This window comes from Lichenostomus cassidix, chromosome 1Aa, assembly GCF_008360975.1.
Source record: "Lichenostomus cassidix isolate B80296 chromosome 1Aa, HeHo_3.0, whole genome shotgun sequence".
Taxonomy (NCBI): domain Eukaryota; kingdom Metazoa; phylum Chordata; class Aves; order Passeriformes; family Meliphagidae; genus Lichenostomus; species Lichenostomus cassidix.
Window position 1 is genome coordinate 12,036,838 of NC_139480.1, and position 14,606 is coordinate 12,051,443.

Below are 14,606 nucleotides of genomic sequence, written 5' to 3' on the forward strand. Positions count from 1 at the left end.
TAGTGTTCCAGCTCAGTCTTGAATGAGTAACAGCCTCTGCCCCTTCCATACCTGAGCTGCCTTAAAACCATGAGTAACCAAGACGTGGTTGGCTCCCAAGATCCAGCTCCACATGCTTATAGTTGCCTTGTTTGGTTTTTGACGTAGGCAGAGCTGCAATCTTTCTCGGAAGAATTTTAGGTTCTTGTATCAGTTTGACACAGATTACATGCCATCACTTGTAGGTGACAAGGGTCACGTGAAGGATGCTGTGGTCTGCATCCAGTGCATCAGTGTCTGCCCAAACTGAAGGTAAGTATGCTTTTGAGAGCTCAGAAGCATGGGACATTCTCTAAGTTCACTCTTCTCTCAGCTCATTATCACCTCCTTATCAAAACACTATGTGAATATACATTGATTAAAACCTGTGATCATCCTAATATTACAGTAACAGAGCAGTATAAATACCTCAGCTAAGTAGATGAGATCTCTAAAGATAAAATTCCTGGCTACATAACATACTTAGATCACTGAGAAATGTGTAAGTGCAGGGTAGAAATTCAGGGCCAAAACTTTGAATTTCTCTTAGCTATCATGGAATAAGTTCTGGAAGACTCCATGGAGAAAGTTTAATCCTTTGAAGATCTGGAGACAATTATGTGGTTTGTGCATTCCTCTGGAGCTTTAACCATGAGTCCCAAAGGTCGCACATTTTGTTTTACGAGTGCAAGACAAAGCACTCAGTGCTTTTGTGCTAACATGAAATAAAAGAACAACATAAAGGGAAAAATCAGCAGATATTAAGGGTGGTAAGAATGCCAAAGAATCTCAAAGCAAACACATCCCATTATTAATTTCATTCCTTCATGTCCTCCATTATTCAGATTATGAAGATATTTAATGGTGCTTTGCTGATATACTGGATACTTTAGCCATTTCTTCCACAACATCCTTCAAAAACTTTATAGCAAAAATACAACAGTATCTGACTCATCCCTGTTCCTGGAAATATCTTAAGCATTATCTTAACTGTTAAAGGTTAATCCTGTTAAAATGGAACAGAGAGGAAAATCCCATTTATCAGTAATATTCACTAAATAGGGCATATTCTGGAAACTTAAAAGTGCTGAAAGTAAAAAAAAAGTTTGTCACAAATAGTAGCAAGTATTAAGTGAAGTAGTCCTCCTCCTCTCAAATTCTGGAGGGTTACTTCAATATGCAACTACTGGGTTTGATTGAAAAGGACAGACAATGAAACCACAGTAGAACATCTGTTATTAGCAGCACAGCCAATGGTGAAAATCTGAGTAGGAAAAAATGCATTTATAAACCATGTTATGTTAATTTCTGCAAAGAGTCAGTGTCAGGAAAAAAACTGGCTTAAGTCAGGCTAAATCTGGGTGGAAAAGACAGTCCAGGAGAAGAATATAAGAAAATCTGTGTGAGAGGTCCCTGATCTCTCTGGTCAGCAAAAAGTACCAGCTGGAAAAGCAGTGGAATAAAACTGCAGACCACAAGCAGTGGCTCAATTGCTCTTGTTCAAAGGCCCTGGGATCCCAAAGAGATCATGAATGTACCTCTTAGGACCAAGGCTAAAACCTGTGATACACAGTGGTGAAACTATTAAGAGAAATCTGTACGTGAGGGAGACATATTAACAAGGAACACAGTTCAACAACTATCCTCCAAATAAAGGTTTCTATATGACTTTGTGAAATCAGTGTCAGCATGGAAGTTCCATTAAAGAAACATTTGTGCAATAAAATCAAATTAAATTCAGTACTTAAGAGCAGGACTGATTAGACATCTGGAATCAACAAATGGAAAGATTTCTATCAGTGAAGAATGGTCTGAAGTTTTGAATGCTGGAATCGTCCTTGGTACGATTTTCCTTAGATGGCCTTTGGAGCTTTCAAGGAGTAGCTGGAAAGTCTATTCTTTTAACTAAAATGCACTATTATTTTACTCCTTACTGCTTAAAGTTTTTGCATATTACATTTTTTTCAAAGGTACTAGAGAATTGTTTCAAAATAGACACAGAAATATTCAAGTGGTGGTTTATTTTCCTATAATTAAAAAAAAAAAAAAGTTTGTGTGCCAGGGAAAACTCTCCTTGAAAAACTAGCTGGAACACATTAGGGTTTTCTGCATGTTGGCATTTGTAGACACCCCCACTGAGCATGTGGCAGAATGGACAGTAACTGCATCTACAAATAATGTAAGAACACAATAATGGAAATAGGAGGTTGGGGCAAGGATAATATAGCTTAGCATGATCTTCTGACAGTGACTAGTATCAAATTCTTTGAGAAAAGACTGGATGAACAGAAAAAGGAGTTTTGAAGATAATGAAGAAAGAGGCAGCACAAGGAAAAAGACAATAATATATCTGATAAACATACATATGGGGGAAATGACTAGCAATTGATAAAAATTTCAGCATTACAGGGTTAATTGCTATTTCTCTGAGCTTCTCAAATATATACTGTAAAGTACACTCTCCATCAAACATGACAGCCACAAAACACAATTTAATGTTTACATCTCTATATTTCTGTACTATTTAACCAAAAATGTCCCAGAAGAATTTCCATGTCTAAAAGAAAATCATGGGCTTTCCTCTTCCTTTATAAGCTCTTTAAGTCTCTTCTTTCAGTAACTTCTCTCTTGATTCCCCTTCTTTCTCTGTCCACAGACAGGAAATAATTGCATGACACAACTGCATGAAGACAATTGCCTTGTCTTCCTGACATGCAGTGCATTGTGCTAGGAGTGTTGCCTTAAGGGACAAACTGCAGTGCTCTGCAGAGGCAGTGCCCCTCTCTCTACACAGCCACATGAAACACAGAAAAGATTATTTTGCACCATGTTTTGCCATGACAGAATGCAGGAAAAATGGATATGTCTGTCAATACTGTGACCACTACTGGAAATAAAACACTTCAAAAGCTTCTGGGGAAAATTTAGCTCCTGCGCTATGAATATGAACGGCAGCATTTAAATGCAGCTCCCTGTCACACATGGAAGACAAATGATTCCCCAAGATCACTGAGTAGGTGGAGGAATACCACAAACAGCTGAACCAAAACCCATGCATCTCATGCACTCATTTTCTCTGGCACAGTAACGCATTGATTTGCCAGACACAGTCTGAGATGGATTCATTCTGCATTCACATGAAGAATAAAAGACTACTACTTCATAACTGCACCACAGGCCAAAGTTAGAGCATACAAACCCAATTTTTTTAAATTGCAGATAATTAATTTATCAAAAAACCCTGCAAACATGTTTAGCCAGCTGAACAGACCTAACCCACAGCTAATATAATTTCTGTTTTAACATTAACAATAAAAACATGTTGCCAAAATCTGTGTAATCTTGGATTTATTTGGAAACATGAGGTCAGAACTGTAGCTTGGGTAAGTTCGAATGGAAAGGTTCATCACATCTGTAACCTATAATTGAACAGACAGTTCAACTCAGTTTTTTAGCTGAAAAAATGTCAAAGGAAAAGAATCTCAACATGATTTTCAATCTCTAAAAGAAGATAGAAAAATAGTTTTGCAGCAACATTAAACCATTCACAAGAGCTTCAAAAGAATGGCACAAGTAGGCTGTATGATAAATATCAGTGAGTTTAAGCATGAAAACATACGTAATTAATCTAAATATCAACACTACACTGATTTAAGTGTGTTTCGTGCTTAAAAAGAACTACTGTGTATCTTCAGAGCTAGAAGCAACAGCTTCACAAATCAATGTTTTCTAGAAAACCCTGTAGACTGTCATATATGATTCATCACAACTAGCTTAAAAATAGCACTGAGTAGATGTAAATAGACATAATGTTTGATTTTGAGCCTACAGAAAACATTAACCCTCAACAAAAATGCAAAGTTTATAGAGACACAAATTGAATTTAGTGTCTTTGATATGTAAGATAAATGAAAATGGATGGCAATCAACATACTGATATTATAACTGATATAATCAACACAAGATATGAATCAGTTAAATAACGTGACAGAAAAAGCCATTTGGATACAAGATGTAATTCTGTCACAACTGCTCTTTACATATTTTTAGCTCCAAACACAAGAAACATTACTATGATTTCAGTTTTGTACTCAAGCACAACAGGACAACAAAATCATAGAAGGATTTAAAATTCCTAAGTACAACACCCATAAAGAAGGTGACGTGGCTGTCTATGATTTATTTTGGCTTGCTTTCTTTCTTGGCTGCCAAAGTTCATTATGATACTGGATTAAATTCTCTCACTAAACAAATTGCAATCTGGTATCATTGAGAATGTTATTTTATCGTGTGATATAAAAGCCAAAACCATGACCAAAATACTTTTTATTCTTGGCCAGTTCTTTTCAATCACCATCTAGAGAGTAAATTGTTCTCACCCATAATTACACAGTCATTTTCTAAAACAAAAGAAATCACTTTGAAATTGTTATAGGCTGCATCAACAGTTTCAGTCATGTATTGTTTGATTAAATAATAAATGCATTGTAGTCTCAAAACATCAAAATACACTTTTTTATTTTGAAAATAAAAACATTTTCCTTCTTATGCATTTGAATTCAATTAAAGTGTAGGCTAGAAAAGTCAATCAGTAACATTCTCCTGCTTCAGAAATACTGTGCCAGGAATCAACAATGCCTCTTGGGACCTTGCCTAGTTGTAGCAGAGGAGATTTTTCTCATGAAAACACTTCCAAAATGTTTCCAGACTCTCCATGATAAAATGGATGAGTAACAGTTGGGATGCAGGTGATTCCTTACGAACCAAGTACATTTTCATGCTAGCACTGAGCCTCTCACACTGAGCATAAAGGCTTTTAGTTTTCCTGACCACTTCTCTGCTTAGTGGAGCATACAACCATATTGAGAAAAATATTACTGACCTGAAACTATTGCAAAATGCTGTCACAAAGGGAATTAACCTCCAAACACTCAGTCACATGTGCTTCCACAGATAGAATCACGAAGAACTGAGATGTTTTTTTACACCCAGGGGGACTCAGATTTGGCAGTAGAATCAAGTACCAATTATTTGTGAACAGCCCATTAATAACTTGGACCATGCTTAGTTTTTGGGGGTTTTTTGGGTTAGTTTGTTGTTGTTGTTGTTTTAGCTTTGTTTTTTGTGGGGTTTTTTTGTCAGTGAGCCTCTTCTTGGAGGCCAGTAACTAGCAGTACAGCCTAGGGGTCAGTGCAGGGTCAAGTCCTGTTTAACATCTTCATTAATGATCTGGACAATGAGACAAAGTGTACTCTCAGCAAGTGTGCAGATGACACCAAACTGGGAGCAGTGTCTGATACACCAGAGGGGCATGCTGCCATGCAGAGGCACTTTGACAGGCTGGAGAAAAGGGCTGACAGGAACACCATGAAGTTCAACAAGTGGAAGTGCAAAATCCTGCATCTAGGGAGGGAAAACTCAAGGCACCAGTACATGTTGGGGGCAGGCTAGCTTGAAAACAGGCAGTCAGAACAGGACCTAAATGTCCCAGTAAATACCAGGTTGAACCTGAACCTGTAATGCACCCTTGCCACAAAGGAGATGGGTGGAGACAAAAGGCAAGGGGCACAGACTGAAACACAGGAGGTGCCATCTGAATACCAGGGAACACTTTTATACCATGAGGGTGACTGAGCACAGGTGGCTCAGGGAGATTGTGGAGCCTCTATCCTTGGGAAATACGTATTCAAAAGCCATCTGGCCACAGTCCTGGGCAACCAGCTCTAGGCAGCCCTACTTGAGCTGGAGGATGGACCAGATAACTCCAGGGATGCCTGCCAATCTCAACCAGATTGTGATTCTGTGATAATTAACTCAGTGGAGTTGGATTCTGTCCTTTGAGATATCAAACCACATTTGCAATTCCAAACTTGTTTTTGATATTACAGCATTTCCCACACAATTCTGTGGCATTCTATGGCATTCTAGCAGCGTTCAGTCATATGGATATTGCTGGGCCTGGAGAATAGAATGAAGGAAGGAGGGCTGCATTCACAGTAATTTTACAGGTCTCAAACTCACATTTTTAAATTATGGCTGGACATAGGAGAATATAGGGGACAAAATGGGACAATAGCAAAGCACAGAGTGAAGAGACAGTTTTAAGAGAATTACAACTAGAAAGGAAAATAAGTACTTACTGATACTTTAAAGCTAGGCCAGTGAAAAGAACAGCAGCCTCCAAGATTCAAATATAACACATATGGATGTCACTTCTGCATAATATTTACTACATGTTTGCATACTAAAATGTCCCATATCCATAACCATTTGCAGTACTGAATTACTACATCTTATGCTGAAATATCTGATATGCAACACTTAAAATGTGCAATTCTATGTATGAAGAAGAAACCAAAAAGGAACACAGTTAATAACATTGCTCATCACTTTTCCCAAAGCAACTTCTATGTAAGGCTTTATGCTTGTAATGTAATGACTTTTATAACTGCACAATAATACAGTAACAGAAATTTGGTATGGTAATTGGCTGATAGCAAAAATACAAAAACACTTTCTAATTTTATCTCATATCCTGTCACTGAAGAGAACTTTCTCTTACACATTTCCAAAGAATTTGCACTTAAGATATGTGTATTAATAGTAAGATGACAGTGTGAAAAGACATCAAAGATGCCACTGTGTTTTATAGAAGAATATTTCCATATTAGCTACACAACTTTCCAAAGGTTATAATTTCATTAGCTGGAAATGGAAAAATCAGGTAGGAAAATTGCTGATAATGTGTCTTTTCCCACTAGCATTTAACTGCACAGTTAATACATTCAGGTAATTTGCCTTCTCCTCAAATTATGCTGCTGTTCAACAAGCTGTCTTTTTTCACTTTACATAAACTTCTCAAAACAACTTAAAAAAACCTGTCTTTCTAGCTGTATGTTCTTATTATTGAATTTTACGAACTTGCTATAGCCATGCTCATTTTAAAGATACTTAGGTGGTTCAGAATGAAGTTGAGATTTACAAAGATTTTTTTTAAGGTACAGAAATGTGTAGGCCCTTGTCAGTAGTAAATTCTTCCTGTACATCTCTTCAAAGACCTGCATCCATGATAAATATAGTTTGATCCATCATGGTCTTCTCTAACCAAAAGTCTATTTAATTTGGACATGTGGATCATTTCCTTAACTTCAAAACTCCACCTAATTTAAAACTCAGTGTCAAGACCACAGCAGCCACCTTTAAAGCACAGCAATCATTTTCTGTCAATAACTCAACCTCAGGACACTGTGGTATCACTGACCTTTTTTAGGAAACTGTAATTTACAAAGCAAATGGTTTCCAGCTAGCCCTGAAGACAGATCTTGTCTAGCCGTAAGTACAAATGGACAGATTTTTTTTGCACAGAAGCAGAAAAGAAAACTGCAATAAATGATAGTGCACTAATAATGGTATTTCCTAAATACTCTGTAATTTTGAAATTATCCACCACCAAACACCATCTACAGTGCCAGAGACAATAAAGACTGCTAATCATAAGTTCCAGAACTTTGAAAAGCCCAGGCAGACTTCATTTTCCACAGTCTGTGAATGCTCAGAGCAAACACAGGTTTGGCCTGGAGGAGACAATACCCAGTAACAATCTCCTGTTGAAGGAGATTGTATCTACATACTGGATCCACCAAAAAGAGAAGGTGAAGATTCACAGAGGGAGAGAAAGGAAGAGAGGAAGAGCTCTGCCTTTCTGCAGCAAATGGTTACGCACTCAGCTAGAGCAAACCTCTGCTCTGTCTTCCAAACAGAAGAGCTCTTTCTGCATTTCCCATACTGAATAAAATAGTGACATTTTAAGAAAAAGAAACCATGTGACAGCCACACAGATTTGCAATTCTCTCTGGACCAAGGGAGCTGCAATCTTTTTAAAGACAAAATGGAAGCATTTCAGTAGGTTTCCTCCTTTTCTGTCACAATTTTTGTCTCCTCTGCAGTTTACACATAAATAAAGCCACTATTTTGAAACTTGTCCCAAAGTTCCACAGCTCTAGCTCCCAGCACACATCCCAGAGCATGCTGAATTACACCAGAAATGTATGTTTAGGTGAGTTAGTTGCACCCAAAATATCTAAAAAAGTGTACACGATAGAAAGTACACAATTAAAAAATGACTCAGTTAAATGCATTCTAATCTAATTATGGAAGTTAAACCAACCAGTGCAACTGCTATTAAGAACAGACAGAATTTGAGACTAATATTCCCTGAGAATGCCTTGATATGTTCCAGAAACAGGACATCTTTAGCCAGCCTAATCTAGTCAGACTAAAGTTTTAAGTATTTTAAGATACCAGTTTGTCTTCTGACTTTCTTAATTCGATTTTCACTCCATCCTCACCTCTCATTATGCATTCCATGTAATTGAAGCCAAGACTCCAAGTTGGTGATTCCACCTGTTTTATCCCTATCACTGCTCTCCCAACTCTCTCCACCCCCTAACTCTGACACACAGTCCATTTCCCTAACACCTCCCTAGCCTGATTTGCAGCAGCATCACCACTCAGCCTTGAGAGAAGAGTACCAGCACCATCTGTCCTAGCAAAGAGCTCAGGGACGTGCCTCTCTGGGCACTCATGGTATCAAGTTGGCTCAGCTCAACCAGTGAATGGCATCCTGCAAGAAGACAGCTACATAAAGGGTTGGACCAACAACATTTAATTTATACAGCATAACTTTTGATTATACTTTATGCATTTTTTTGTCTTATGCAGAGCAGCTGCCTAGACTTACATGTCTTTTTTTCCTTAAATCTATACCCTCATGTTCCACTTCTGTATAATAACTCTTAATATTTGGACATTATAATGGACTTATGCTAGAGCCATCTTCCACTGGCTTTTTTCTCATTCCTTTTCAGCAAATGATATTTTATCCATCCTCTGAACTGTAAAACAGAATGAGTAATTTAATACCGTTTCTGACCTGACATAAAATCTACAAAACTCTGCAATTTGCTGTAAAATACAAAGCAGTGAAGCTCAACAATATAAACTTCTGAATAGAACTGATGTTTATTATGTATAATTTAAATAAAATATGCATTGATTATATTTTCAGTAGCAATTCATTCACTCATTTTAATAACATCTCTACTTGTTTGTAATTTTCTGAAGCATTGAGCAATAAAAATTTGCTTGCTTCCATCACCATAAAGCCCTGCTCCTGCCATCTATATTTTATTAAATATAAATAAATACAGATCTGTATTTACAGGAGGACATGTGAGTGTTTATAGAAAATCATTTAAAAGTGCTAGATACCTGCATTTACTTAAGTGCTATTCATATTTCCTTGGCAATACAAAAATCTCCATTGTAACAGGATACAAATTCAATTTATATCTTACCAATTTTAACCTTTGGTTTAAGTCCCATTTTCCTTCCAGGCTAAGGAATAAGAAATAATTAGATTCAGAACAAAAATATATTTCAAATGAGTCATATATCACTGATATTTTAAAACACATTATCTCTCTGTATCTGACTTGCTGGAAATACTACTGAATAAATTAGACTTTCCATGGCTACTTTCATTTTTCAAAATCTCCCTAATTTCATATAGAAGAATAAAAAAAAAATCATATACTTGAGAGGAATTATAAATTAAACATGCCACAGTTCCAGTCCAACTTCTGTGATAATTAAACAAAACTCTTAGCTGAGATAATCGTAGAAAGACTGCACTGAAGGAGAAAGGAATACTCTTCCATGTTGCTGTTGTATAAGACAGTAAGATTTTTTAAAACATGATGAGTTTTGGGTTTGTTTTTTTTTTTTTGCAAGAAAGGCTATTTTATTAGGAAAATATTTGTTGTAGAAAGGATTATGAAATACTGGAATAAACTGCCAGCCAAGATTGGCATGTGTCCAACACCTGTGATTTTTAAGATGACTAAAACCACCCTGGACAAATGTTCACCAAGGTTAACCACAGCACGACTTGAAAATATTCACCTCCCTTCCAATTCTGTGATTGATAGCAAGGATTTACACCAGTGTTCCTAACGGAGTTGTACCTCCTACATAATAAGCACTGTATGCTTTTCAAAACAAAACAGCCCACCTTACCGAATTCTAAATGGTGGCTCATCAAATTTTATACACATAATAAAGAAATCAGTGGATATGTTTATTTACTGTGATTATCATATTTTAAAACAGATCTGTGTATAATCCCCATTTTTCAAAGGAAAATTTGTATTACTTAAAGTATGAGCTACCTAATCCCAAGCACATAAAAAACTAAAGACAGAGGATAAGAGAACACAGATTGTTTGCTTTCAGGCTCAAATGCAAATTATCCTTTTATTTCTGGGTATACCACCATATTTCTCACAAACAGAGCTGATTCAAGTACAGAAATGTCAGGCCTGGAACAGGCAGAAACTCAGAACTGACTAGTTTTAACACAGAATAGCATTACAGAAAATTAATACCAAATCTAAGCTTGTAATCTCTCTTTAAAATGAAAACTTTTTCCTCCCACAAAGGAACAACATAAATATTGCTTTGGTAAAAGATTTTTCCTATGATGTTCCTGAGGTATGTGTAAAATTCATATAACTACCCAAAGTAAAGCTTCGTTAAGTTTCTGCTGCAAGTCTCATTCTTTGGCACATAATTCTTTAGTCATCTAAAAAAATAATTTATGTCAGTACACAAAGTAGTGCAGTTTTATAAATATTTTTAGTCACAGAAAAAATTTAAATCTTATCTTTTCCTTATTGATTGTTGCAAATTAAAGGATCTAATTTAAAGTGATGAACATTCAAGTATAATTTTCTGTGTATAGTTGGAAGTACTTCACTATCAAATGACACTTCTGTTTTTACACAGAGAAGTTAAAGTTAAGTTAGCATACAAACCAGAACTAGTTTGTAGGCTTGAAGGAAAGCTCAGTAACTGAATTCAGGCTTTCATCCCTCATATCCACTCTTTTATTGATCAGCTGTATTCAGCTATTTAACATATGAAACAAATACTTTAGTTAGTCTTTGCAAAAATTGTTTCATGACCAATTGTTATGTCAGCCATTTACCACATGATTCTAACTGGTGGTTTAATAGACCTGTCTGTACTTCTACAAAATGAAAACTGTGTAGGACTAATGGCTAAGAATATCACTGTAAAAGAAAATATGATCCTTTGAGAGTACAAATAACAATTGGCCTCAGAAAATACTGGGGTTTATCTCAGGTATTGCTCTTACTCCTAAGAAAATCTATGAGATAATTCGACTACAACAAATTTGTAGATATATATTTATATGTACTGTATAAATCAACCATTCCACTTTTGGACTAATTTGAATACTAATTAAATAGTTAGTAAAAGAGGAAACAGCTGAAATACAGTTGCTGTGAACTCAGGACAGATGTACTAACAGAAGACGAAATTGAGTACAGTTATACAGAGATAATTAAGAGAAAAATCCGGTCACACTGCATGCCAACTCACTGACTCAACTGAGTGAGTGGATCCAAAGATTAAGGATTTATTATTCACATCCTATTGAAAACTTTAAACATACAACTGCACCAAATATTTACTTTTGGACTTTGAACTCACATACAGCAAGAACATCCAAAGTATACTAAACTATATGGGCAAATTGCATTTATTTAAGTGAATACATAATGGAAACTATAATAAAAAATTCTTGTGATGGGTAAAAATGTCAAAACATGGCATAAAATACTACTTTCCGTCCAAGATGTGACCTCTTGCTGTTATTAAATTAATGTGGAGCTTGTGCTTGAATCCTTTTCAGGAAGCATGGTGGGGGGACAAAGAAAAAGAGGAAGGCTCTAAATCAAATCCATGCTGTGGATAAGGAGCAAAAGCCATGCATGACATAGAGGCAAGAGATACTGTTTCAAATGGGCCCTTGCTCTGCAGAGACAGAGAGCAGGGCAGGCAGGTAGAGAGAACAGCTTGAGAGGCATTCCACACTCTAATCAGAACACCATGCAGAAACAGAATCAGACAAGAATGTAAACTGGGAGAAGTCTCTGCAGGTAGTTGAAAAGAAGTTGTTCAGATGCCCCATTATAGGAAGTATTCAAAGTCAGGCTGGACAGGACTTTGAACAAGTTGACAAAGTGAAAGGAAGGTGTCCCTGCCCATGGCAGGGTGTTTCCACTACACGTTCTTTGAAGGTTCCTTCCAACCCAAACTCTTCTGAGATTCCATGAATCTAAGTCAAGACCAATATGAAAAGGTGAAGACAAAATGAAAGGCCATTGTCTTCACTTTAGACAACCGAATATTCACAGCACTAATCATCACACTGATTCCAACCTAGGCATCTTTTCAATCTTATTAACAGAAATGTAATTTGCAAGGTGCGGCTGATGCTTGACTATGTTAAAAAATCATAAATGCATCACTTATCACTGTAATTCATTACATGTAATATTTTAAATAATAAACAGCCAGCTAAATGGCTTTTATCACAAATTTTCCTATGGGCAGATTCCCAAAGTCATTCCCAACACTGGTCAGCTACTCCCTCTGCTGGAATAAGCCAGTATGAGTCTGCCATATTTTATTTCAAGTATTGTTTGCATTTCCACCCCCTTTTTCAAAAAAACAGACAACTTCTTCTCCTTTGGATGTTCTGAAAGGTCTGAAATACACCCAGCAATACACTGGAATGCAATGATGCGGTTTGACATCTGAGAATGTTAATTACTTAATTAAGGAAGGAATTGTAAGACATGGTCTTGCAATCCTCATTCAAGTAGTCTTCAGTGATGCTTGCACTAGGTGTAAAACTGGAAACAATTATGTCAATTATGCCAAACAATTAGGTCTGTACAAGTCTGGCTATTTCTATTAGAATTCTACAAGTCTCTCAGCAATCTGAAAGAGTCCATCACCAATGTTTTCACCCATTCTTCTTAATACCACTTCAGCCATTTACCCTTCATGCCAAAATTAATTTAGGTCACAGGGCAGAAAAATCTTAGGTCAGTTCTTCATCCACATTTAATTTTAACATTGTAACAGTGGAAGTTGTCATACATAGACTGTTTGCAGCATTACAGTTTGCCTGACTTTTAATGAATACTGTTTAAAAGTAAATCTGGATGAGAACAGACACAAATCAGACAGGAAGGAAATTCTCAGATGCAGCAGGGAATCCTAAATTATTTGGACAAGATTAGACTCCAACTGGTTTGGACCATGTCCAAACCACAACCTCATCACTAAAAGACTTAAGCAAATGGCCATTTTAGAACTCTATATCCTTAATTTTGAGACGATGGGTATAAATGTTCAAAGGTCTCATCTCAGCTTTGATGTTCCTTAATAAAAGGACCAGTATAATCTCATTTATCTTCACACCAAGCATACTGGAACTTCATAAAGAAATTAAAATATAACAAAATTAAATAAGAAATATGGCTACATATAAGCAAGCAACAACCTCTAAGAAACAAGGAAAAAAAAAAGATCTTTCACAGGGTAATTTTTAATTGGCTTTTTTAAAAAGCTCTTCCTTTAATCTTGTCCTTAATTCTTTCATTTTTAGTACATTAACTTAATGTCACTGCTGCTACAATCCTGTTATAGCTATAATATTGTAACTTTTGCTTCGAAATGTAGATATGAGCTATTTTTAAAGTGCAGAATCAAGAAATACGCCTCATGCAGATACATCTTATATTTTGTTTTTCTGTGCTTGGAAAGCAAAGAATGACCCAGAGACAGACTCAGGAGAAGTACTCAGTCTACAGGGCAGCACTGCTCTGTAATTTTTCTAATTGGCCCAAGACTTCTTTATTTTTACATCCATGGAAATCGTGGCTGTAATAGCTGAGTGCAAATGGGGTCTATTCCAGTAGCTTAAATATATCAGAATATCTCTTAAACTTCCATTATTGCAATGTGCCTTTTTTTGTTTGAAGGAAACTGAAAAACAGCTGCTGCAGATTTGGTAACAGGCAGAGGTGAACGTGACAAATAGGGAGGAAACTATAGAAACACAGAGAATCACCTTACAAATTCTAAGGGCAAACCTACCAACCGTGTTTCCCTCACAGTCCTTCCTGCTGTGCCAGTTTTACTCTCTGACGTTTTATGGAAGTCCATTTACTCCTGTGCCAACAAAAATACCTAATCCACCAGTATCTGAAGCATGATCCAGTGTCATCTTTACCACTGAAGGGCCAATGGAAAACATGGACTGCACCCACTGCACTCATGAGGAAGGAGTTATCCGGCTGGAATCTAGAGGTGCTTCCGTAATTAACACCAAAGAACTTAAACGTATCAGGGAAAGTACCAATGCAGTTTATAGAGTTCACCTTCACTTCATTCCTCATTTTAGCATGGATTATAAAGCAGAATTGCTTTGCTCCACCTTGTTTCTGCTCTTAACGTTGTCCTAGATCGTTTGAAGCATGCTAGTGACAAAACGAGCACAACAAAATCCTGCCCCAGGCGAGCGGAGAGCAGTGGGAGGGCTGTGAGATGCACTGGCCAGCGCTGCGGGGCACAGCGAGCCGGGGCCAGGGCTCTGCCGATGGGCGAGAGGGACCCTTCGCGGGGAGGGTGGCAGATGGCTCCCTGCC